General features: G+C 51.6%; 1 pseudogene; it reads right to left on the reverse strand.

The window, feature by feature from the left end:
* Positions 1 to 25,236, reverse strand: part of LOC147092691 (uncharacterized) — a 75,481-nt pseudogene that overhangs the window by 36,421 nt on the left and 13,824 nt on the right.

Here is a 25,236-nt window from a genome sequence, read left to right on the forward strand (position 1 = left end):
CAATGGCCTATAAAAGTTTTATTAGCAAATAACCAAGGATGATGGCGTGCAGTTATGTGGAGGGTCTCGAAACACCGGAGCTGTTCTCCTTACAGCATAGAAGGTTAAGAGGAGATTTGATAGGTGTTCGAAATAAGGTAGTTTTTTGATAGATTAAATTAGGAGAAACTGTTTCCAGCAGCAGTAGGGTCGGTAAGCAGAGGACACAGTTTGGACGTGATTGATAAAAGAATCAGAGGTGAAAATGTTTTAATGCAGTGAGTTATGATGATCTGGAATGCACTGCAAGAAAGGGTGGTGGTAACAGGTTCAAAACTAAGATTCAAAAGGGAATTGTATGACTACTTTAAGGGGAAAATACAGGGCTATCTGGAAAGAGTAGGGGACTGGGTCTAATTGGAGAGCTCTCCAAAGAGCTGGCAGAGGCACGATGGGCCAAATGTCCTCCTTTTCTGCTGTATCATACTATGATACTTCTATAAAAAGTTCTACTATTATTGTATCAGGCCGTGTGCAGGTTATCTGGATTATTGTGTTCACTGGGAGAGGGGCAGATTGGACAGTAGTTCCACTGTTATTGTATTAGAGCGTTTGCAGGATGTCTTGGATATTGTGTGAAGTTCTAGTCAGCTGACCACAGGAAGCGTGTTGTTGCAACATTGAATTTACTGAGGAGAATTAGAAATATGGATATAAGTGCCAGGAGTTAAGACAGGGGAAAGTGCATGAGAGTTGGATATGTATTGTGTGTGGGATGAGATATAAGATGTTGACATATTGATCCATACATTGAACGGAATGCATTAAACTAATGAAGGAAAGAGACTCACAGACAACAAGTATTTAATAATGGATCAAGTGAAATTCTGAAGTGAGGATTGAGAAGGGAAATTGGGGTGAAATTTTTCATCCGAAGGTAACAGAGAGGGGTTTGTTTGCCAGGGAAGGACACGGAAGGGGCAGTGTAAGTGGGGTCCAGAGATTATTGAACGTGTTCATGTGGATATACTGAGAGGAGCAGTAGCTGGGCTGCATAAGAGCATAAGAAATAGGAGCATGAGTAGGCTATTCGTCCCCTCGAGACGGCTCTGCCATTCAATAAGATCATGGCTGATATGATCTTGGCATCAACTCCACTTTCCTGCCTGTTCCCCATAGTCCTTGACTCTCCTGTAGCTCATATAACTTTTTATCTCAGCCTTGAATATATTCACTCACTCAGCCGCCACAGCTCTGTGGGGTAGGGAATTCCAAAGATTCACGACCCTCTGAGAGGAGAAATTCCTTCTCATGTCCGTCTTAAATGGGCGACCCCTTATTCTGAAACTATGTCCGCTAGCTCTGGATTCTCGCACGAGAGGACACATCCTCTCAGCATCTACCCTGTCAAGCCGCCTCAGAATCTTATATTTTACAATAAGCTCACCACTCATTCTTCTAAACCCCAATGAGAATAGACCCAACCTGCACAACCTTTTCTCATAAGGCAAACCTTTCATCTCAGGAATCAACACAATGAACATTCGCTGAACACCCGCCAATGCAAGTGTATCCTTCTTTAAATAAGGTGACCAAAACTGTACGCAGTACTCCAGGTGTTCTCTCACCAACGCCCTGTACAGATGTAGCAAGATGTCCCAAGTTTTATACTCCATCCCCCTAGCAATAAAGGCCAACATTCCATTTGCCTTCCTAATTACTTGCTGCACCTGCATGCTAAGCTTTTGTGTCTCATTTACGAGGACACCCAAATCGTTCTGTACCACATCATCCTGTATTCTCTTTCCATTGAAGTAAGATGTTGTAGGAACGGAGGTTCCTATCTGAATAAGGTATTCGACTCGATGAATCTAATCAACAGGTTTTAATGAACAACGAAGTTAACAGGGAAACTATAGGAGAAACGGTACACAGGTCTACTCAGCTTGCTGGGCACTCGACGACTACTGGAAGATTCTGGAAGCTGACGTCATGACGTCATCGCGTGTTTCGCGCAACTGGCGGTCATGTGATCGGCGTCATGATGTCATCACGTGAAGTGCAGGAAAACACAATACAGTACAGTTAACAGGCAGTTTAATGGTGCAGTCCGCAGCTGCACTACACTGTAGTTAAAGGGATTATTACTAATTGTTCTGAGACCCTTGGTGGCTCTGCCACAATGTTGATTTTCTATTATTCCTACCAAAGTGTATAACCTCACATTTTCCACATTATACTCCATCTGCTAATTTTCCCATTCATTAACCTATCTATATCCCTTTGCTGCCCCTTTGTAACCTGCTCACATCTTGCTTTCCCAGCTATATTTATATCGTCAGCAAATTCGGCTACACAACACTTGGCCGCTTCATCCAAGTCATTATTATAGATTGTAAATAGTTTAAGCCCCAGCACTGATCCCTGAGGCACCCCGCTAGTTACAGTTTGCCAACCTGAAAATGACCCATTTATCCTGACTCTCGGTTTTCTGTTAGGTAGCCAATATTCTATCCATGCTAATATTTTACCCCCAACAGAGTGAGCACTTATCTTGTGCAACAATCTTTTATGTGGCACCTTATCGAATGCCTTTTTGAATTCCAAATACAATCATCTACTGGTTCCACTTGAACCACCCTGCTCGTTACATCCTCCAAGAACACCAATAAATTTGTGAAACATGATTTCGCTTTCATAAAACTATGTTGACTCTGCTTGATTATATTATGATTTTCTAAATGTCGTGCTACTATTCGCTTTATAATGGACTCCAGCATTTTCCCTATGACAGATGTTAAGCTAACAGGCCTATAATTTCCTGCTTTCTGTCTCCCTCCTTTCCTGAATAGGGGCGTTACATTTGCGGTTTACAATCCACTGGGAACTTTCCAGAATCATATGAATTTTGGAATATTACAACCATTGCATCCACTATCACTGCAGCCACCTGTTTTAAAACCATAAGATGCAGGCCATCAGGTCCACGGGGCTTGACAGCCTTCAATCCCATTAGTTTGTCTCGCACATTGTCTCTGGTTAGAGTGATTGTTTTGAATTTCCTCCCTCCCTTTTGCCCCTTGATTATGTACTATTATTGGGATGCTTTTAGTATCTTCTACAGTGAAGACCGAAACTAAATCTGTGTTCAAAGTCTCAACCATTTCCTTGTTCCCCATTATTAATTCCCCAGTCTCATCCTCTAAGGGACTAACGTTTACTTTAGCTACTCTCTTCCTTTTTTATATATTTGTAGAATCTCTTACTGTGTGTTTTTACATTTCTTGCTAGTTTACACTCATAATCTATTTTCTCCCTCTTCATAATTCTTTCGTCATCCTTTGCTGGTTTCGGTAAAATTCCCAATCATCTGGCCATGCAGTATTCTTCACAACATTGCATGCCTTTTCTTAGTTAGCCACGGATGGCTTATCTCTCTGGTCGATTATTTCTTTCAAAGTGGAATATACATTTCTTGATCGTTATGAAATATCTCTTTAAATGTCTACCACTGCCTAACTTCCGTTTTTGTCCCTCTGTCCTTTCCTCTCTCTCTCTCTCCTTCCCTCTCTCTCTCTGTCTCTCCTTCCCTCTCTCTCTCTGTCTCTCCTTCCCTCTCTCTCTCTGTCTCTCTCTCCTTCCCTCTCTTTCTCTCGCTCTCCTTCCCTCTCTGTCTCTCTCTCTCCTTCCCTCTCTCTCTCTGTCTCTCCTTCCCTCTCTCTCTCTCTCTTCTTCCCTCTCTCTCTCTGTCTCTCACTCCTTTCCTCTCTTTCTCTCGCTCTCCTTCACTCTCTGTCTCTCCCTCTCCTTCCCTCTCCCTCTCTGTCTCTCTCTCCATCCCTCTCTGTCTCGCTCTCCTTCCCTCTCTGTCTCTCTCACCTTCCCTCTCTCACTCTCTCTCTCTCCTTCCCTCTCTGTCTCTGTCTCCTTCCCTCTCTCTCACTCTCTCTCCTTCCCTCTCTCTGTCTCTCCGTTTCTCTCTGCTTCCCTCTCTCTCTCTCTCACCTTCCCTCTATCTCTCTCTCTCTCCCCTTCCCCCTCTCTCTCTCCTTCCCTCTCTGTCTCTCTCTCCCCTTCCCTCTCTCTCTCTCTCTCCTTCCCTCTCTCTGTCTCTCTCTCCTTCCCTCTCGCTCTCTCTCTCTCTCCTTCCCTCTCCCTCTCTCTCTCCTTCCCTCTCTCTCTCTGTCTCTCTCTCCTTCCCTCTCCAAACGGGGCGATACCGAATTTCTAGCCCTCTACCTCTCTCTCCCCCCAATGTCTCTCTCTCTCCCCATCTCTTTATCTCTCTCTCTGTCTCGCAGTCTCTCTCTCTCTGTCTGCCAGTCTCTCTATCTCTTCCCCAGTCTCTCTCTCTCTCCCCCCAGTTTCTCTCTCTCTCCCCGTCTCTCTCTCTCTCCCCTCAGTCTTTCTCTATCTCTCTCTCTCTATCTCCCTGCCTCTCTCTCTCCCCCAGTCTCCCAGTCTCTCTCTCTCTACTCCAGATTATCCCTCCTCCATTCTCTCTGTCCCAGTCTCTCGCTCTCTCCGTCTCTCTCTCTCCTCCTGTCTCTCCCTCCTCCAGTCTCTCTCTCTCCCCCAATCTCTCTCTCCCCCAATCTCTCTCTCGCTCCCCGTCTCTCTATCTTTCTCTCTCTGTTTCCCAGTGTCTCTCTATCTCTCTCCCTCCTCCAGTCTATCTCTCTCCCCCAATCTCTCTCTCGCTCCCCGTCTCTCTATCGTTCTCTCTCTGTCTCCCAGTGTCTCTCAATCTCTCTCCCTCCTCCAGTCTCTCTCTCCCTCCCCCCATTCTCTCTCTCACTCCCCGTCTCTCTATCTTTCTCTGTCTGTCTCCCAGTGTCTCTCTATCTCTCTCTCTCCCCAGTCTCTCACTCCCTTCCCCGTTGTGATGAAATATTTCCATTCATCACTGCCTGTGACTGAGATCGGTTTCAGTGTCATTTCCCTTCCCCCAGACCTCATTGTATTGTGTACTGGAATGTGCTGTATTGTATACTGGAATGTGCTGGAATGTGCTGTGTGTAGGGCTCCGCCCATACCTGGCCCCGTTTGTAAGCTAGCTTCAGTCTAGCCCCAATCTCCAGAAGGACGACATCTCTCTCGCTTACGTGTTTCGTTCTAAATTAATAAAAGCCTTGTTTTGTTCTGCTACCTTCGAGTCTCGGAATTATTGAGGCACATCAATTTTATTAACCTTTTTTTTCAACACTATGGATCAACTCCTGAAACCCGAACGTTTGGATTTGGATCAACATGCTCCGGACGCATCAGCACGCTTCGGACACTGGTTTGAGTGTATGGAATTCTTCCTGGACAATTCCGCAGCCGTCAAAGACGCTACTGACGCTGCAAGGATGAGACTCGGAATTCTGCGGAATTGGGTAGGCCACCGGGTTTACCACCTCATCCAAGACGCCGAGACGTACCTGGCCGCCTGCGACATCTTAAAGGCACATTACCAGCAGCCTACGAATGAGGTGTATGCTAGGCACCTGCTCGCCACCTGCGCACAGCGACCTGGGGAATCGGTGGAGGAGTTCCTAAGCACCCTGAAAATGCTTGGCAAAGACTGCAAGTGCCGAGATGTAAAAGCCGCGGTGTACACTGACGAGCTTGTTCGCGATGCCTTCATCACAGGCCTCAGCTCCACTTACATCCGGCAAAGACTGCTGGAAAAAACAGGGTTGGACCTGAAACAGGCTGCGGACACCGCGCGATCCCTGGATGTGGCCCAGAGAAACTCGGACGCCTACTCTTCAGCCCGCGCCGTCCACGCCACCACGTGTGCACCGAGGGCGCCGCCATCTTGGAAGGCTTCTTCCCCGCCAGACAGCCCGACACCTGCTGGGCCCCGCTCTCCCCCCAGAAGCCCTACGACAGCCACGACGCGTCAGGGACCCAACTGCTACCTCTGCGGGCAGCCAAAGCACACCAGAAACCTGTGCCCGGCGAAAGGCACCACCTGCTTTAAGTGCGGTAAGAAGGGGCACTTCGGGAAGGTGTGCAGAGGGAACCCCGCCGGAAAAGCCGCCGCCGCGTGTGCGCCGTGTGAGCGGCCATCTTGGACGCCATCTTGCCCGACCTCGTGGGGTCCGCCATCTTGTGAGCAGACAGCGTGGACGCCATCTTGTATCGATCAGGGCCCTCCAGTGGCATCGGTCACAGTGGACCAGACCAGGCCGCACCCGCTATCCAGATCAATGGTGGACATCGAGGTAAACGGGTGCCGGGTTAAATGCTTAATTGACAGTGGAAGCACGGAGAGATTTATCCACCCAGAACTGGCACAACAACTCTCCCTAAAGGTGGTCCCTACTCAGGGTACCATCTCTATGGCTGACAAAACCCAAACATCGACCATTCTGGGTTACTGCACGGTACAATTGTGCGTTAACGGAACTGTATATGATAATTTTAAGGTATTAATCATGAAGAACCTATGTGCGAGCGTGATCTTGGGCCTGGATTTCCAGTGCAACCACCAAAGCATCACGCTCAAGTACGGTGGGTCCCAGCCGCCCCTCACAGTGTGCGGTCTGGCTCCCCTGAAGGTAAAGCCGCCTTCGCTATTCGCGAACCTTACCCCTAACTGCCGGCCAATAGCGACCAAAAGCAGGAGGTACAGCCGGGAGGACAGGCAGTTTATCGCGACCGAGGTAGACAGGCTCCTGAAAGAGCGCATTATTGAATGCAGCAACAGCCCGTGGCGCACCCAAGTGGTAGTGGTAAGGGGTAGCGAGAAGAAACGGATGGTGATCGACTATAGTCAAACGATCAACAGGTACACCCTACTAGACGCCTACTCGCTACCCCGCATATCAGAAATGGTGAACCAAATCGCCCAATACCGGGTGTTCTCCACCATCGACCTCAAGTCAGCGTACCACCAGCTCCCCATCAGACCAGAGGACCACCCGTACACCGCCTTCGAGGCGAACGGACGCCTCTACCAATTCCTCAGAGTCCCCTTTGGGGTGACGAATGGGGTCTCGGTCTTCCAGAGGGAGATGGACCGCATGGTCGATGACCACCACTTGTAGGCAACCTTCCCCTACCTCGACAACATCACCATCTGCGGTCACAACCAGCAGGATCACGACTCGAACCTCGAGAGGTTCCTGAAAACCGCACAAAAACTCAACCTCACCTACAACGAGGACAAGTGCGTTTACAACACCACGCGTCTCTGCATACTAGGCAGCGTGGTGGAGAATGGGGAAATCGGACCAGACCCCGACCGATTGCGCCCCCTACGGGAGCTGCCCCTGCCCAACACTCCCAAAGCCCTGAAAAGATGCCTGGGGTTATTTTTTATTATTCCCAATGGGTCCCCAACTACTCCGACAAAGCCTGCCCCCTCTTGAAAGCATCCTCTTTCCCGCTCTCTGCTGAGGCCCACGCCGCCTTCAAAAGCATTAAGCAGGATATTGAGCGGGCCACGCTACAGGCAGTGGACGAGAACACTCCATTTCAAGTGGAAAGTGATGCGTCTGACTTCGCCTTGGCGGCCACCCTCAACCAGGCGGGGCGGCCCGTAGCTTTCTTCTCGAGGACCCTCCAAGGGCCCGAGATCAGACACTCCTCCGTGGAAAAGGATGCCCAAGCCATCGTGGAGGCAGTGCGCCACTGGCGCCACTACTTAGCCGGCAAACGCTTCACCCTACTTACAGACCAGCGGTCGGTAGCGTTTATGTTCAATAATAAACAGAGGGGGAAGATTAAAAATGATAAGATTCTTAGGTGGCGGATCGAGCTCTCCACCTTCGAGTACGACATCATTTACCGGCCAGGGGCCCTTAACGAATCCCCTGACGCCCTCTCACGAGGGATGTGTGCCAGCGCCACCGGGAATCGGCTACAGACCCTCCACAACGACCTCTGCCACCCAGGGGTCACGCTGCTGTTCCACTTCATAAAGTCTCGTAACTTACCCAACTCGATTGAGGAAGTTCGGTCCCTGACCAGGAACTGCCGCACTTGCGCTGAGTGCAAGCCTCGGTTCTACCGCCCAGATAGAGCCCACTTAATCAAAGCAACACGGCCCTTTGAGCGGCTCAGCTTAGATTTCAAGGGCCCCCTCCCGTCCGTCGACCGCAATGTTTACTTCCTGAACATTGTGGACGAATACTCCCGGTTCCCATTCGCCTTCCCCTGCCCAGACAAGACCAGCGCCACGGTCATTAAATGCCTCAACAGCCTGTTCTGCCTGTTCGGTATGCCGAGCTACATCCATACGGATAGGGGGGCGTCCTTCATGAGTGAAGAGCTACGCCAGTACATGCTGTCCAGGGGGATCGCCACGAGCCGTACCACCAGCTACAACCCCCGGGGTAACGGCCAAGTGGAGCGAGAGAATGGGACAGTATGGAAAGCAGTCACTCTAGCTCTAAGGACCAACGGCCTCCCTATCTGCTGCTGGCAGGAAGTCCTCTCGGATGTGCTCCATTCAATACGGTCGCTATTGTGTACGGCCACTAATACCACGCCTCATGAACGAATGTTTGTCTTTCTCCGGAAATCCACCTCAGGCGTATCCATGCCATCATGGCTCTCCACCCCAGGTCCGGTACTCGTGCGAAGGCATGTGAGGGGCCACCAGACGGACCCTCTCGTGGAGCCAGTACACCTACTCCACGCCAACCCCCAATACGCATATGTCCGGCACGCCGACGGAAGGGAGGACACCGTGGGCATAAAAGATGTCGCCCCAGCCGGCATCGACAACAACCACGGCAATAGCGGCAACGACGATCACAGCAACTCTTACCCACGCACTACTCTTTCATCACCCCCGGAAGAACAACGACCAACGGCACCCCCAGCAACTACCCCTTCAACAACCCTGGCGGCACACCCGGCAGAGACCCAGGAGGCTACCGGGGACACCCAGCCAACACCCGCGGCACCGCAACATCCACGTCGGTCGCAGAGGACTATCAAACCCCCGAACAGACTAAATCTATAGAAGGGGTGAATGTGATGAAATATTTCCATTCATCACTGCCTGTGACTGAGATCGGTTTCAGTGTCATTTTCCCTTCCCCCAGACCTCATTGTATTGTGTACTGGAATGTGCTGTATTGTATACTGGAATGTGCTGGAATGTGCTGTGTGTAGGGCTCCGCCCATACCTGCCCCGTTTGTAAGCGAGCTTCAGTATAGCCCCAATCTCCCGAAGGACGACATCTCTCTCGCTTACGTGTTTCGTTATAAGTTAATAAAAGCCTTGTTTTGTTCTGCTACCTTCGAGTCTCGGAATTATTGAGGCACATCACCCGTATCTCTCTCTCTCTCTCTCTCTCTCCCTCCCAGTCTCTCTCTCTCTCCCCCGTCTCTCTCCCCCAGTCTCTCTTTCTCTCTCCCCAGTCTTTCTCTCTCTAACCAGTCTCTCTCCTCTCTCTCCCGCCGTCTCTCTCTCTCTCCCCAGTCTCTCTCCTCTCTCTCCCCCCAATCTCTCTACTCTCTCTCTCCCTCTCCCAACTCTCTCTCTCTCCCCCAGTCTCTCTCTCTCCCCCTGAGTCGCTCTCTCTCTCCCCCTCTGTCTCTCTCTCTCTCGCTCCCAGTCTCTCTCTCTCCCCCCCCAGTCACTCTCTCTCTCCCCCAGTCTCTCTCTCTCTCCCGAAGACTCTCTCTCGCTCCTCCAGACTCTTTCTCCCGCAGTCGCTCTCTCCCCCAGTCTCTCTCTCCCCCCATTCTCTCTCTCTCTCCCCTCCAGTCTCTCTCACCCCCAGTCTCTCTCTCACCCCTGTCTCACTCTCTCTCCCCCCCACTCTCTCCTTCTCCCCCCAATCTCTCTCTCTCTCTCCCACTCTCTCCCTCTCCCTCCACTCTCTCCCGCTCCCCCCAAGTCTCGCTCTCTCTCTCTCCCCATCTCTCTCTCTCTCCCCTCAGTCGCTCTCTCTCTCACCCCCACCCCTCCCCCCGGTCTCTCTCTCTCCCCCCCAGTCTCTCTCTCGCGCTCTCTCCCCCAGTCTCTCTCTCTCTCTCCCCGTCTCTCTCCCCCAGTCTCTCTCTCTCTCCCCCTCAGTCTCTCTCCCTCTCTCTATCTCCCCATTCTCTCTCTCTCACCCCTGTCTCTCTCCTCTCTCTCCCCCAGTCTCTCTACTCTCCCTCTCTCTCCCCGTCTCTCTCTCTCACCCCCAGTCTCTCTTTCTACCCCTCAGTCGCGCTCTCTCTCCCCCCTCAGTCTCTCTCTCTCTATCTCCCCAGTCTCTCTCTCTCCCCAGTCTATGCCTCTCTCTCTCTCTCCATCTCTCTCTCTCTCCCCCCTCAGTCGCTCTCTCTCTCCCCCTCAGTCTCTCTCTCTCTCTCTCTCTCTCTCTCTATCTCACCATTCTCTCTCTCTCTCCCCAGTCTCTCTCTTCTTTCTCCCCCAGTCTCTCTACTCTCTCTCTCTCCTGTCTCTCTCTCTCTCCCCCAGTCTCTCTCTCTCCCCCTCAGTCGCTATCACTCTCCCCTCAGTCTCTCTCTATATCTCCCCAGTCTCTCTCTCTCTCTATCTCCCCGTCTCCCTCTCTCTCCCTCTCTCCCCCAGTCACTCTACTCTTTCTCTCTCCCCGTCTCTCTCTCTCCCCCCAGTCACTCTCTCTCCTTCCCTCTCTGTCTCTGTCTGTCTCTCTCTCCCTACCCCCTCTCTCTCTCCTTCCCTCTCTCTCTCTGTCTCTCTCTCCTTCCCTCTCTCTCTCTCTCCTTCCCTCTCTCTGTCTCTCTCTCCTCCCTATCTCTCTCTGTCTCCTTCCCTCTCCCTCCCCTCTCTCCCTCCCCTCTCTCCCCCTCCCCCTCTCCTCCCTCCCCCACTCCCCCACCTCCCCCCTTCTCCACCCCCTCCCATCCCTACAACCCTCTCCCTCCCTCCCCTACCCCACCTTCCCTCCCCCCTCCCCTCCCCCTCCCTCCACCCCGCTCCCCCCTCCTGATCCCCACCTCCCCCCCTTCCTCCCCCTTCCCCTTCATCCCCCTTCCCCTTCCCCCCAGTCGCTCTCTCTCTTCCACCCAGTCTCTCGCTCTCTCTCTTCCCCCCAGTCTCTCGCTCACTCTCTTCCCTCAGTCTCTCGCTCTCTCTCTTCCCCCCAGTCTCTCTCTCTCTCTCCCCGTCTATTTCCCCCAGTCTCACTTTCTCTCTCCCCCAGTCTCTCTCTATCTCTCTCCCTCCAATCCCTCTACTCTCTCTCTCTCTCTCCCGTCTCTCTCTCTCCCCAGTCTCTCTCTCTCCCCCTGAGTCGCTCTCTCTCTCCCCCTCAGTCTCTCTCTCTCTATCGCCCCAGTCTCTCTCTCTCTCTCTCCCCGTCTCTCTCGCCCCCTCAGCCGCTCTCTCTCTCGCCCCAGTCTCACTCTCTCTTTCCCAATCTCCCCCTCGCCACCCCAGTCACTCTCTCTCTCCCCCAGTCTCTATCTCTCTCCCCCAGTCTCTCTCTCGCTCCTCCAGTCTCTCTGTGATGAAATATATTCCATTCATCACTGCCTGTTTTCTGTGTCTTGTAACTGCCTGCTTTCTGTGTCTTTTCCCTTCCCCCAGTCCTCATGTATTATGTATTGGAATGTGCTGGAATTGGTTGTGTGCAGGGCTCCGCCCATACCTGGCTCCTTTGTAATCTAAGTCAGTCGGGCATCAGCCTCCTGAAGGAAGGCATCTCTCTAGTTTACGTGTGTTATGTTCTAAGTTAATAAAAGCCTTACTTTTGTTCTGCTAACTTCGAGTCTCGGAATAATTGAGGCACATCAATTTTATTAACTTAAATTTTCAACACTATGGATCAACTCCTGAAACCCGAACGTTTGGATTTGGATCAACATGCTCCGGACGCATCAGATGCTTCGGACACTGGTTTGACTGTATGGAATTCTTCCTGGACAATTCCGCAGCCGTCAAAGACGCTACGGACACTGCGAAGATGAGACTCGGAATGCTACGGAATTGGGTAAGCCACCGGGTTTACCCCCTCATCCAAGAAGCCGATACGTACCTGGCCGCCTGCAAAATCTTAAAGGCGCATTACCAGCAGCCTACGAATGAGGTGTATGCTAGGCATCTACTCGCTACTCGTGCACAGCGACCTGGGGAATCAGTGGAGGAGTTCCTAAGCATTCTGAAAAAGCTTGGCAAGGACTGTAAGTGCCGAGATGTAAAAGCCGCAGTGTACACCGACGAGCTTATTCGCGATGCCTTTATCACAGGCCTCAGCTCCACTCACATCCGTCAAAGACTGCTGGAAAAAACGGAGTTGGACCTGAAACAGGCTGCGGACACCGCGCGGTCCCTGGAGATGGCCCAGAGAAACTCGGACGCCTACTCTTCAGCCCGCGCCGCCCACGCCGCCACGTGTGCGCCGAGGGCGCCGCCATCTTGGAAGGCATCTTCCCCGCCCGGCAGCCCGACACCGGCGGGGCCCAGCTCTCCCCCCAGAAGCCCTACGACAGCCGCAACGCGTCAAGGACCCAACTGCTACTTCTGCGGGCAGCCAAAGCACACCAGAAACCTGTGCCCGGCGAAAGGCACCACCTGCTTTAAGTGCGGTAAGAAGGGGCACTTCGGGAAGGTGTGCAGAGGGAAACCCGCCGGAAAACAAACCGCCGGAAAACCCGCCACCGCCGCGTGTGCGCCGTGGGAGCGGTCGTCTTGGACGCCATCTCGCCCGACCTCGTGGGGTCCGCCATCTTATGAGCAGACAGCGTGGACGCCATCTTGTCTCGATCAGGGCCCTACAGTGGCATCGGTCACAGTGGACCAGACCAGGCCGCACCCGCTATCCAAATCAATGGTGGACATCGAGCTAAACGGGTGCCGGGTTAAATGCTTAATTGACAGTGGAAGCACGGAGAGTTTTATCCACCCTGAACTGGCACAACAACTCTCCCTAAAGGTGGTCCCTGCTCAGGGTACCATCTCTATGGCCGATAAAGCCCAGACATCGACCATTCTGGGTTACTGCACGGTACAATTGCGTGTTAACGGAACTGTGTATGATAATTTTAAAGTATTAATCATGAAGAATCTATGTGCGAGCGTGATCTTGGGTTTGGATTTCCAGTGCAACCACCAAAGCATCACGCTCAAGTACGGTGGGTCCCAGCCGCCCCTCACAGTGTGCGGTCTGGCTACTCTGAAGGTAAAGCCGCCTTCGCTATTCGCGAACCTCACCCCTAACTCCCGGCCAATAGCGACCAAAAGCAGGAGGTACAGCTGGGAGGACAGGTGGTTTATCACGACCGAGGTAGACAGGCTCCTGAAAGAGCGCATTATTCAACGCAGCAACAGCCCGTGGCGCGCCCAAGTGGTAGTGGTAAGGGGTAGCGAGAAGAAACGGATGGTGATCGACTATAGTCAAACGATCAACAGGTACACCCTACGAGACGCCTACCCGCTACCCCGCATATCAGAAATGGTGAACCAAATCGACCAATACCGGGTGTTCTCCACCATCGACCTCAAGTCAGCATACCACCAGCTCCCTATCAGACCAGAGGACCGCCCGTACACCGCCTTCGAGGCGAACGGACGCCTCTACCAATTCCTCAGAGTCCCCTTTGGGGTGACGAACGGGGTCTCGGTCTTTCAGAGGGAGATGGATCGCATGGTCGATGACCACCGCTTGCAGGTAACCTTCCCCTACCTCGACAACGTCACCATCTGCGGTCACAACCAGCAGGATCACGACTCGAACCTCGAGAGGTTCCTGAAAACCGCACAAAAACTCAACCTCACCTATAACGAGGACAAGTGCGTTTTAAACACCACGCGCCTCTGCATACTGGGCAGCGTGGTGGAGAATGGGGTAATCGGACCAGACCCCGACCGATTGCGCCCCCTATGGGAGCTGCCCCTGCCCAACACTCCCAAAGCCCTGAAAAGGTGCCTGGGGTTATTTTCTTACTATTCCCAATGGGTCCCCAACTACTCCGACAAAGCCCGCCCCCTCTTGAAAGCATCCTCTTTTCCGCTCTCTGCTGAGGCCCACGCCGCCTTCAAAAGCATTAAGCAGGATATTGAGCGGGCCACGCTACAGGCAGTGGACGAGAACACTCCATTTCAAGTGGAAAGTGATGCATCCGACTTTGCCTTGGCGGCCACCCTCAACCAGGCAGGGTGGCCCGTAGCTTTCTTCTCGAGGACCCTCCAAGGGCCCGAGATCAGACACTCCTCCGTGGAAAAGGAGGCCCAAGCCATCGTGGAGGCAGTGCGCCACTGGCGCCACTACCTAGCCGGCAAACGCTTCACCCTACTTACCGACCAGCGGTCGGTAGCGTTTATGTTCAACAATAAACAGAGGGGGAAGATTAAAAATAAGATTCTTAGGTGGCGGATCGAGCTCTCCACTTTCGAGTACGACATCATTTACCGGCCAGGGGCCCTTAACGAATCCCCTGACGCCCTCTCACGAGGGATGTGTGCCAGCGCCACCGAGGATCGGCTACAGACCCTCCACAACGACCTCTGCCACCCAGGGGTCACGCGGCTGTTCCACTTCATAAAGTCCCGTAACTTACCCTGCTCGATTGAGGAAGTTCGGTCTCTGACCAGGAACTATCGCACTTGCGCTGAGTGCAAGCCTCGGTTCTACCGCCCAGATAGAGCCCACTTAATCAAAGCTACACGGCCCTTCGAGCGGCTCAGCTTAGATTTCAAGGGCCCCCTCCCGTCCGTCGACCGCAACGTTTACTTCCTGAACATTGTGGACGAATACTCCCGTTTCCCATTCGCCTTCCCCTGCCCAGACATGACCAGCGCCACGGTCATTAAATGCCTCAACAGCCTGTTCTGCCTGTTCGGTATGCCGAGCTATATCCACACGGATAGGGGGGCGTCCTTCATGAGTGAGGAGCTACGCCAGTACATGCTGTCCAAGGGGATCGCCACGAGCCGTACCACCAGCTACAACCCCCGGGGTAACGGCCAGGTGGAGCGAGAGAACGGGACAGTGTGGAAAGCAGTCACTCTAGCTCTAAGGACCAAGGGCCTCCCTATCTCCCGCTGGCAGGAAGTCCTCTCGGATGTGCTCCATTCGATACGGTCGCTATTGTGTACCGCCACTAATGCCACGCCTCATGAACGAATGTTTGTCTTTCCTCGGAAATCCACCTCAGGCATATCCATGCCGTCATGGCTCTCCACCCCAGGCCCGGTACTCTTGCGAAGGCATGTGAGGGGCCACAAGACGGACCCTCTCGTGGAGCCAGTACACCTACTCCACGCCAACCCCCAATACGCATATGTCCGGCACGCCGACGGAAGGGATGACACCGTGTCCATAAAAGACGTCGCCCCAGCCGGCATCGACAACAACCACGGCAATAGCAGCGACGACGATCACAGCAACCCTTACCCACCCACTACTCTTTCATCACCCCCGGAAGAACATCGTCCAACGGCACCCCCACCAACTACCCCTTCAACAACCCCGGCGGCACCCCAGGCAGAGACCCAGGAGTCTACCGGGGACACCCGGCCGACACCCGCGGCACCACAACAGCCACGTCGGTCGCAGAGGACTATCAAACCCCCGAACAGACTAAATCTAAAGAAGGGGTGAATGTGATGAAATATATTCCATTCATCACTGCCTGTTTTCTGTGTCTTGTAACTGCCTGCTTTCTGTGTCTTTTCCCTTCCCCCAGTCCTCATGTATTATGTATTGGAATGTGCTGGAATTGGTTGTGTGCAGGGCTCCGCCCATACCTGGCTCCTTTGTAATCTAAGTCAGTCGTGCATCAGCCTCCTGAAGGAAGGCATCTCTGTAGTTTACGTGTGTTATGTTCTAAGTTAATAAAAACCTTACTTTTGTTCTGCTAACTTCGAGTCTCGGAATAATTGAGGCACATCACTCTCTCTCCCCCAGTCTCTCTCTCCCACCAGTCTCTCTCTCTCTCCCCTCCAGTCTCAGTCTCCCCGTCTCTCTCTCCCCCAGTCTCCCTCTCTCTCTCTCCTACACTCTCTCCCTCTCCCCCCAGTCTCTATCTCTCTCCCCCCCACTCTCTCCCTCTCCCTCCACTCTCTCCCTATCCCCCCAAGTCTCTCTCTCTCTCTCCCCATCTCTCTCTCTCTCCCCTCAGTCGCTCTCTCTCACTCTCTCCCCCAGTTTCTCTCTCTCTCCCCGTCTCTCTCTCTTTCCCCTCTGTCTCTCTCGATCTCTCTCTCAATCTCTATCTACCTGTCTCTCTCTCTCCTCCAGTCTCCCAGTCTCTCTCTCTCCTCCAGATTTTCCCTCCTCCAGTCTTTCTGTCCCAGTCTCTCTCTCTCTCTGTCTCTATCTGTCCTCCAAGCTCTCCCACCTCCAGTCTCTCTCTCTCTCCCCCCCAATCTCTCTCTCGCTCCCCGTCTCTCTATATCTCTCTCTCTGTCTCCCAGTGTCTCTCTGTCTCTCTCTCTCCCCAGTCTCTCTCTCCCTTCCTCCGTCTCTCTCTCTCTCTCTCTCTCTCCACAATCTCTCTCTCTCTCTCCCCGTCTCTCTCCCCCAGTCTCTCTCTCTCTCCCCAGTCTCTCTCCTCTCTCTCCCCCAGTCTCTCTCTCTCTCTCCCCAGTCTCTCTCCTCTCTCTCCCCCCAATCTCCCCACTCTCTCTCTCTCTCCCGTCTCTCTCTCTCTCCCCCAGTCTCTCTCTCTCCCCCTGAGTCGCTCTCTCTCTCCCCCTCAGTCTCTCTTCCTCTCTCTCCCAGTCTCTCTCTCTCCCCCCCAGTCACTCTCTCTCTCCCGCAGTCTCTCTCTCGCTCCTCCAGTCTCTCTCTCCCCCAGTCTCTCTCTCCCCCAGTCTCTCTCTCCCCCCAGTCTCTCTCTCTCTCCCCTCCAGTCTCTCTCTCCCCCAGTCTCTCTCTCCCCCAAGTCTCTCTCTCTCTCCCTCCACTCTCTCCCTCTCCCCTCAGTCGCTCTCTCTCTCAACCCCACCCCCGCAGTCTCTCTCTCACCCCCCAGTCTCTCTCTCGCGCTCTCTCCCCAGTCTCTCTCTCTCTCTCCCCGTCTCTCTCCCCCAGTCTCTCTCTCTCACCCCCTCAGTCTCTCTCTCTCTCTCTATCTCCCCATTCTCTCTCTCTCTCCCCTGTCTCTCTCCTCTCTCTCCCCCCAGTCTCTCTAGTCTCTCTCTCTCCCCGTTTCTATCTCTCTCCCCCAGTCTCTCTCTCTCCCCCTCAGTCGCACTCTCTCTCCCCCCTCAGTCTCTCTCTCTCTATCTCCCCAGTATCTCTCTCTCCCCCAGTCTGTCCCTCTATCACTCTTCCCGTCTCTCTCTCTCTCCCCCCTCTGTCGCTCCCTCTCTCCCCCTCAGTCTATCTCTGTCTCTCTCTCTATCTCACCATTCTCTCTCTCTCGCCCCAGTCTCTCTCTTTTCTCTCCCCCCAGTCTCTCTACTCTCTCTCTCCCCTGTCTCACTCTCTCTCCCCCAGTCTCTCTCTCTCCCCCTCAGTCGCTATCTCTCTCCCCTCAGTCTCTATCTCTAAAACTCCCCAGTCTCTCTCTCTCTCTCTACCTCCCCGTCTCTCTCTCTCCCTCTCTCCCCCAGTCACTCTACTCTTTCTGTCTCCCCGTCTCACTCTCTCTCCCCCCAGTCTCTCTCTCTCCTTCCCTCTCTGTCTCTGTCTGTCTCTCTCTCCTTCCCCCCTCTCCCTCTCTCCTTCCCTCTCTCTCTCTGACTCTCTCTCCTTCCCTCTCTCTCTCCTTCCCTCTCTCTGTCTCTCTCTCCTTCCTCTCTCTCACTTCCCCCCAGTCACACTCTCTCTTCCCCCCAGTTGCTCTCTCTCTTCCCCCCAGTCGCTCTCTCTCTTCCCCCTAGTCGCTCTCTCTCTTCCCCCCAGTCGCTCTCTCTCTTCCCCCCAGTCGCTCTCTCTCTCTCTTCCAACAACAACATGCCGGGCACCACCAGCTAGTCTATATATATAAAAGGAGAGTGTTGTCTGTCCGTCTGTCTGTCCATCTGTCCATCTGTTTGTACCTCTGTCTGTCTGTCCTCTATACACTCAAAAGCTTTAGAACGTACGTTACATATATTATATCAAAAGAAAGCTGATGATCAGGAGAGTGTCATAGGCGTATTTACTTTTTAGTCGGACAAAAATTGTTCGGACAGGTTACAAAAAACGTTCAAAAGTCCACTCATTAGCGGTTGACCAATCCTTCCACTCATTAGCGTTGAGTGACGTGATGGTTGACCAATCCTACAGTTCAGTGACCTGATGGTTCACCAATCGGCGCATCACGTGCGGGACCTAATCGTGCAGCCTCCCGAAATGTAGCCACCATTTTTTTCCCTACTTTTCCTCAACAGCGAGCGGGGCAGCTGCATCAGCCTGCCGGAGCATGAGGTGAGTTGGGGTCACTCAGGCCGGGCCTCACAACCGCTCAGCCCGAGACACAAAGCGGGGTAGTGGCAGCAGGCGGCCGTGAACCGTGCCGCCCGAGACACAGAGCGGGGTAGCAGCAGCGGCCGGCCGTCAACCGCGCGGCCCTTTAAACTGCCCTGGCAATGCAGTCCCCCCCCCAGCTAGTATACTTATAAAACTCCTTGGGATTTTCCTTTATTTTGCCCGCCGGTGTCTTTTCATGCCCTCTCTTTGCTCTCCTAATTTATTTTTTATGTATCCCCCTGCACTTTCTATACTCCTCTAGGGCTTCCACTGTTTTTAGTCCTTTGTATCTTCCAAAGCCTCCCTTTTTTCCTAAACCATTCTTGTATATCCCTTGACATCCAGGGTTCCCTGAGTTTGTTGGTACCACCCTTCACCTTTACAGGGAAATGTTGGCTTTGTATTCTCTCTATTCCCTTTCTGAATATCTTCAACTGCTCTGATGTGGATTTTCCTACAAGTCGCTGATCCCAGTCAACTTTGTTCAGATCCTGCCTTATCATATTAAAATCGGCCTTCCCTCATTTTAGACCCTTTATTTCTGGTCGTTCTTTGCCCTTTTCCATGACTACCTTATATCTCACCGAATTATGGTCAGTCACTTTACTACCACTTGCCCGGCTACATTCACTAGAATGAGGTCCAGTACCACCCCCTCTCTTGTAGGACTTTCTACATGCTGGCTCAAAAAGCTCTCCTGGATGTACTTTAAGAATTCAGCACCCTCTAAGTCTTTCACAATCTGGCTATCGCAGTTAATATTGGGGAATTTGAAATCCCGTACATGTATTACTCTATTATTTCTACACTTATCTGAGATATCTCTACATATCTCTTCCTCTATCTCCCCCTGACTGTTTGGGGGCCTATAGTACACTCCCAACAAAGTGCTTGCCCCCTTTTAGTTTTTAAGTTCTACCCATATGGCCTCATTAGAGGGACCTGCTAAGATGGCATCCCTCCTTACAGCCGTAATTGACTCCTTGATTAATATTGCAACAGCCCCTCATCTTTTACACCCCCCTCTGTCTCGCCTGAAGATTTCATACCCCGGAATATTGACCTGCCAGTCCTGCCGTTCCCTCAAACATGCCTCTGTGATTGCAACAATATCATACTCCCATGTGTTCATCAACACCTTCGATTGATCTGCCTTACTCGCAAGACTCCTTGCATTAAAATAAATGCCATCCAGCCTTGCCATACATCATTGTGCCGTTACATTTTTGCTCTGCCTTCCAGGCTGACTTGTTTTTTCCTCTATATTTGGCTGTGCATCACCCCCTACTTTAGCTCCACTTCATATTCCTTCCCCCCGCCAAGTTCGTTTAACCCTCACCCCAAAACGTACCAGCAAACCACCCCACAAGGATGCTGGTCCCGTTTTGGTTCAGGTGAAACCCGTCCGACTTGGACAGGTTTCACCTACCCCAGAAGCAGACCCAGTGATCCAGGAAACTAAAACACTCACTCCTGCATCAATTCATTAGCCAAGCATTCATCTGCTCTATCCTCTTATTCCTATTCTCATGAGCACGTGGCACCGGGAGTAATCCAGAGATTACAACCTTTGAGGTCCTGCTTTTTAATCTGCTACCTAGCTCCCTAAATTCTTGTTGCAGGAGCTCATCCCTCTTTCTACCCATGTCGTTGGTACCAATGTGAACCACGACCTCTGACTGTTCGCCCCCCCCTTCAGAATGCCCTGCAGCCGTTCAGTGATATCGTTGACCCTGGCACCAGGGAGGCAACATACCATCCTGGAGCCATGTCTGCGGCCACAGAAAAGTGTATCTGTTCCCATTACGATGGAATCCCCTATCACTGTTGCTCGCCCACACTTTTTCCTCCCCCCCTGTTCAGCTGAGCCACTCGTAGTGGCAAGGAATTGACTCTTGCTGCATTCCCCTGGGAAACCATCTCCCCCATCAGTATCCAAAACGAATTTTTTTTTGGAGAGGCAGACGGACCCAGGGGACTCCTGCACTACCTTCCTAGTTCTTTTATTCTGTCTGGCGTTCACCTATTTCCTGCCTGCCTGTGCACTCCTTACCTGCATTGTGACCACCTCGTTAAACATGCTATCTGTAAAGTCTGTGGGTTGTGCAGTTAATTACGACACAGACTTCAGGAGTAACATACAACAGGACTTTACTATTCGAAGGTCAGGGCGAATCTGCCCTATAAATCATGCCACAGCACTTATATACCGGTGTGGTCACCGTCGGTATTACCGTATACAGAAGCCAAACAAGTAGTGCCACACCTAAAATAGTTCTCTTAAAGGTGAACGGTTACATACAATAGTCTCTTAAAGGTAGACGGTTACATACACTACAATCCTCCCTTTTTAGCTTACAACATACGTATTCCCCATTAAACATAACATATATTCAACTTCATGTAAAACAATTTACAGATATGGTCTCTGCGGAAAACAGTTCACAGGTTCAGTCTCTGTGGGAACAGTTCACAGATTCAGGCTCTGGTCTTGACTCGGTCCGAACAACATCTCTGTGGTGTAGCCGGTTCACATTGCTAGCGTGACTCATCCAATAGTCTTTCCCTTGACGTAACAGCTTGAACTTCCATCCTGCTGAACCAGCAGTGCTGACTTTTACACACAGCTGGACTGCCTTAGTAATTTTTCCCTACTTTCCCCTTAGAAGTGATAATGATTTAGATGGTTATCATCTTCGGCTTCGTCTTTTCCTTTTTTGCTTCTTGGAGACTCTCGGGGCTCCCTTCTCAGCTGCCAGCTGTAGCGCCACCATCTCCCTATGTTCCTTAGACTTTAAGTGCTTCATCCTGATTTCTGCACTTTGGGAGTTTTCATCACAAGCTGGGCAGACCAAGTCCTCGTAATATTCCGTGTCACTCAACAGGTCATGGTAATATTCGGTGTCATCCTGAGCTAGTCTAGCGAGAGGGCCTACTACTTCTTCCTTACCCAACTGGACGTTAGCTGACTGTTGTTCCCTCCCTAGACATCTTTCCTGAAGAGACTTATTTATGCGTTCATATTCATCCCACTCTTCCTGGGTTTCCTGCAAATCCTTCACTAATGACTTCAATACTTCCCCTTCCATCGGAGATTGATTGATCGGGCTATTCAATCCTTCTACTGGAGCCTCTGTTTCAACATTCTGCTGTTCCCATTGACGTGATTCAGCGTACTTTTGGCATCCCAGTAAAATCCGTGTTGCACCCTCAGCTATATCCGTAACATTTGAGAGCTCCGAACTCCTTCCCTCTGAAGATTGAAGCTCGTGTTCAGATTGTTCCCATTGCAGGGTCTTGTCCCTCAACATATGAAGGAGTTGGCTGACTGTTAACTCTTCCACGGGAACACTGTGAATCAGAGTCTTCTCCATTTCATCCACCTTTACCTCCAATGCTTTCACCTTCTTTTCCTCTTGTACTTTGGCTTTCAGCGCTCGGAGAAGTTGTGCCATGATGCTCTCTAGCTCCTGTGCCATGATACTCTCTGGCTCATGTCTTACAGTCTCTGTGTTTCTTACAGTTTCCTTTTCTTCCACTGAAAGGATTCCCAGTTGACTCTGTTCTTCAAGTTGTTGAAGCTCGGTCATTGCCGCCTCATATTTGTCTTGGGTTTCCTTCAGTAATTTCCTGAGTTCTTGGACATCTTGCCTTTCATGTTCTGCCATGTCTTTCACCTCTAATTTCTCATCTATGGATGGAACTTGTACCGATGAGTCTGTCTTGGCCTTGAGCTCATCAAGAATTTCCTGCAGCCTTTGGACTTCTTGCTCATTTTCAACCTTTAGTTGCTCATATGCTTCTACTGAAACTAGCTTTTCGGAGGTTGCCGAGTTAACCCCCTCCAGAATTGTAGCCTGGGCCTGTTCATACTGTTCTTTCAACTTCTCACACTCTGCTTGTAAGGAGTCGTAGAGAAGAACTGGAATAAAATCCTGGCTTCCTGAAGATTCCTCTTCATTTGCTTCTTTCGCAATTTTCTGTTGGAGTTCAGCCAAGGCTGCTATGCTATCTGCCTCTCGAAGTCTCACTGCCATCAAATCTTCTTTATTCTTGCAGTCTATCTCAGCCATTTTCCCTTTACTTTCATTTAACTGAGTGAGTAGTCCCTTATTCTGGGCTGAGAGATATTGCACCTTCTCCTGTAGACCATTGCACTCCTTCTCTGCTCGACATAGCTAGTTACTGCTGATTTGGTTCTGTGTTTCAAGTTCCAACATCCTTTGCTTAGCTTCTTTCAGTTTCGCCCCTATAAGCGCCTCTTGCAACATGGCCACATTATTCTCATCAGGTAAAGAAGCGTTTCTCTTTTCTATGCCCAAGGTTTTTTTCTGCATCTCTTTAAGTGCACACTGCGATTCAGCTTCTCTTAACCTTGCCTGCACTAGCTCCGTCTCCAATTGCAGAACAAAATCCTCAGTGTAGCGTGGGTTGCCTTTATGCTGTATCTCTAGATCATGCAAATATTCTAACTCCTGAACATCATAAGGGAGATGTGATCGGTAATTGGTCACGATGGCTCTATGGTCGCTCTCTGCTTGAGCCAACAGGTTCTGTTGTCTTTCCAGACTCTCCCATTCGGTGTCATAGAACTTTTTCATTGTTTTCATCTCTTGTACGAGACGGTAACTCAATTGTTCTAATTGTTGTCGTACTTTGAGATAACGTTGAGTTCGAGCCCGGTGTTCCTCCGTAATGCATATGTCTGTAACTTGAACAGACTCAAAATTCTCTGTCTTTATACACGCCATCGTTTTTCCAACCTTAGTCAGTGAGTTCATATTAACCTTGTTTTTCATACTTGGGCTGGACTTATCGTCTTCCGACTCAGAGTCTGAGCTGCTTGTCTGCACCGAGTCCTCACTCGTCATTGCTTGTAGGTAGTGCCATTCCATGTCTATTTTCTTGATCCACTCCCGTCCTAGAAGTGGTGGTCCTCCCTCAGGTAATACGTATAAGTTCATTCTTGGGTGTTCTTTACCCCTATCTCTCACCTTGACTCTTATCTTTCCCATGGGGTATACATTATGCCCCATGTATGTCTGCAATACGAACTTGGTATCTCTTAAGGGTATATGTGAGAAGAGCCGGTGGTAATCCCTTCGATTTATGACTGATACAGCTGATCCAGTGTCCAACTCCATTTTCACTTGGATTCCAGCTATTTTTAGCATGACCCAGATAGTTTGTAGGTCAGCTTCCTTACTCACATTATGAATTCTCAGACTACCCAGCTCCTGGCCGTTTGGGTCTGAGTCTGAATTCTGTTCGTCTGAACTCTTCTCAGCCACCTTGTGTACCTTGTTGTACTTTTCCTGTGATGGCTTCCTTTGGTTGTTGGTCTTCTTCCCTGACCGGCATACCTTAGCGATGTGACCCAGTTTGCCACATTTCCTACATTCCTGGTTCTTAAACCAGCATTGGTTCTGATCGTGTGTTGTCTTCCCACAGCGATAGCATTTTGTTATACTCGAGGTAATTTGGTCCACACCGAGTGCCGCTGCCTTTAGCTGCATTTCCGCAGTTCCTTTCGCTGCGGCTTCGTGCGATGCTGCTATAAGGACAGCCCTGTCAAGTGTAAGGTCGTTCTCTTCGAGTAATCGCTTTTGCGTCCCTTCCTTGGACAGTCCGCATACAAACTTGTCTTGCAATGCCTCTGTCAGATTCCCTTCAAACTGGCAGTATTTCGCTAGTCTACGCAGTTCGACCAAGTATTCCGCGTTGCTTTCGTCTTTCCGTTGCGTTCTCGCATAGAATTTGAATCGTTCAGCCAACATCAACGGTGTGGGGTTCAAGTGATCCTTCAGAACAGCCACTATCTCATCGAAAGTCTGATCCACCGGTTTAGCTGGTGATAGTAGATGCTTCAAGAGCCCGTATGTCTTTGCGCCCATCGAGTTTAGCAAGGTTGTAGCTTTGTCGTCTTCTTCTATTTTGTTGGCCTCACAATAGATCTCAATTCGTTCCACATATGTGGCCCAGTCTTCTATCTCCGAATTAAAATCGTTGATGTTACCATGCTTAGGCATCTTCCTCTCTTTGGGAACAACACAAGTATTTCTTTAAATTATTATTTCTTTTTTTTTCTAAGATGGCGGTTTTCCGGCGAAACTGGCGGTTTCCCGCTCTTATCTTCTCTCCCCGCCCACTTCAATGGCGGTTTCCTGCTTCTGTCTTCTTCCCCGCCTAATGGCGGCTTCCCGCATTTCTTCCCTGGCGGGAGGGGTACACTTTCCCCACGGGCGACGGCCGCTGGCTTTCAGGTTCACAGCCTGCCCGTCGGCTTCAAGGCTTTCCCTTTTTAAAAAATTTTTTATGGCAGGGCGACCGGCTCTGGGTACCCCGTTGACGGCGAAGAGGTTCAGCCACTGGGCTGGCTCTTGCACAGTTCCCCTTGCTCGGCTCTGTCTCCCTCCCGTTCGCTCGGCTCTACCAGCGCTGGGTACACCCCGTTAATGGAGGACAGTTCAGCCGCTGGACTGGCTCTCGCACAGTTCCCCTTGCTTGGCTCTGCCTCTCTCCCGCTCGCTCGGCTCTACCAGCGCTGGTTACACCCCGTTGACGGAGGACAGTTCAGCCGCTGGACTGGCTCTCGCGCAGTCTCTCTTGGTCGGCTCTGCCTCTCCCGCTCGCTCGGACCCCAATCGCGCCTCCCAGCCCTCTCGCAGTCCGGTGCTTCTCTCCCCGGCTGCGGCTGAGTTTCTCTCTTACCGCGCCTACGCTCCCGGTCGCAGCGCTTCGTGGCTTCGGTCAGCGCCCGGCTTTTCCCGCCAGTCGCGGTCTCTCACGACGCCGTTGGACCCGACTTTTTGTCCGGCTCCTTTTCCCCCTCGACCGTGGTCGAGTGCCCAGCCCTTATCCTCCGGCTATTCTTTTCACTTTCCCTTACTCACAGTCACCATGGCAGCAGGGACAGTCAGTGCCTGTTGCTGAT

The sequence above is a fragment of the Somniosus microcephalus genome, unplaced genomic scaffold (genome assembly GCF_052327205.1).
Source record: "Somniosus microcephalus isolate GS21.2 unplaced genomic scaffold, FLI_Smic_1.0 unresolved_chr2, whole genome shotgun sequence".
Classification (NCBI taxonomy): domain Eukaryota; kingdom Metazoa; phylum Chordata; class Chondrichthyes; order Squaliformes; family Somniosidae; genus Somniosus; species Somniosus microcephalus.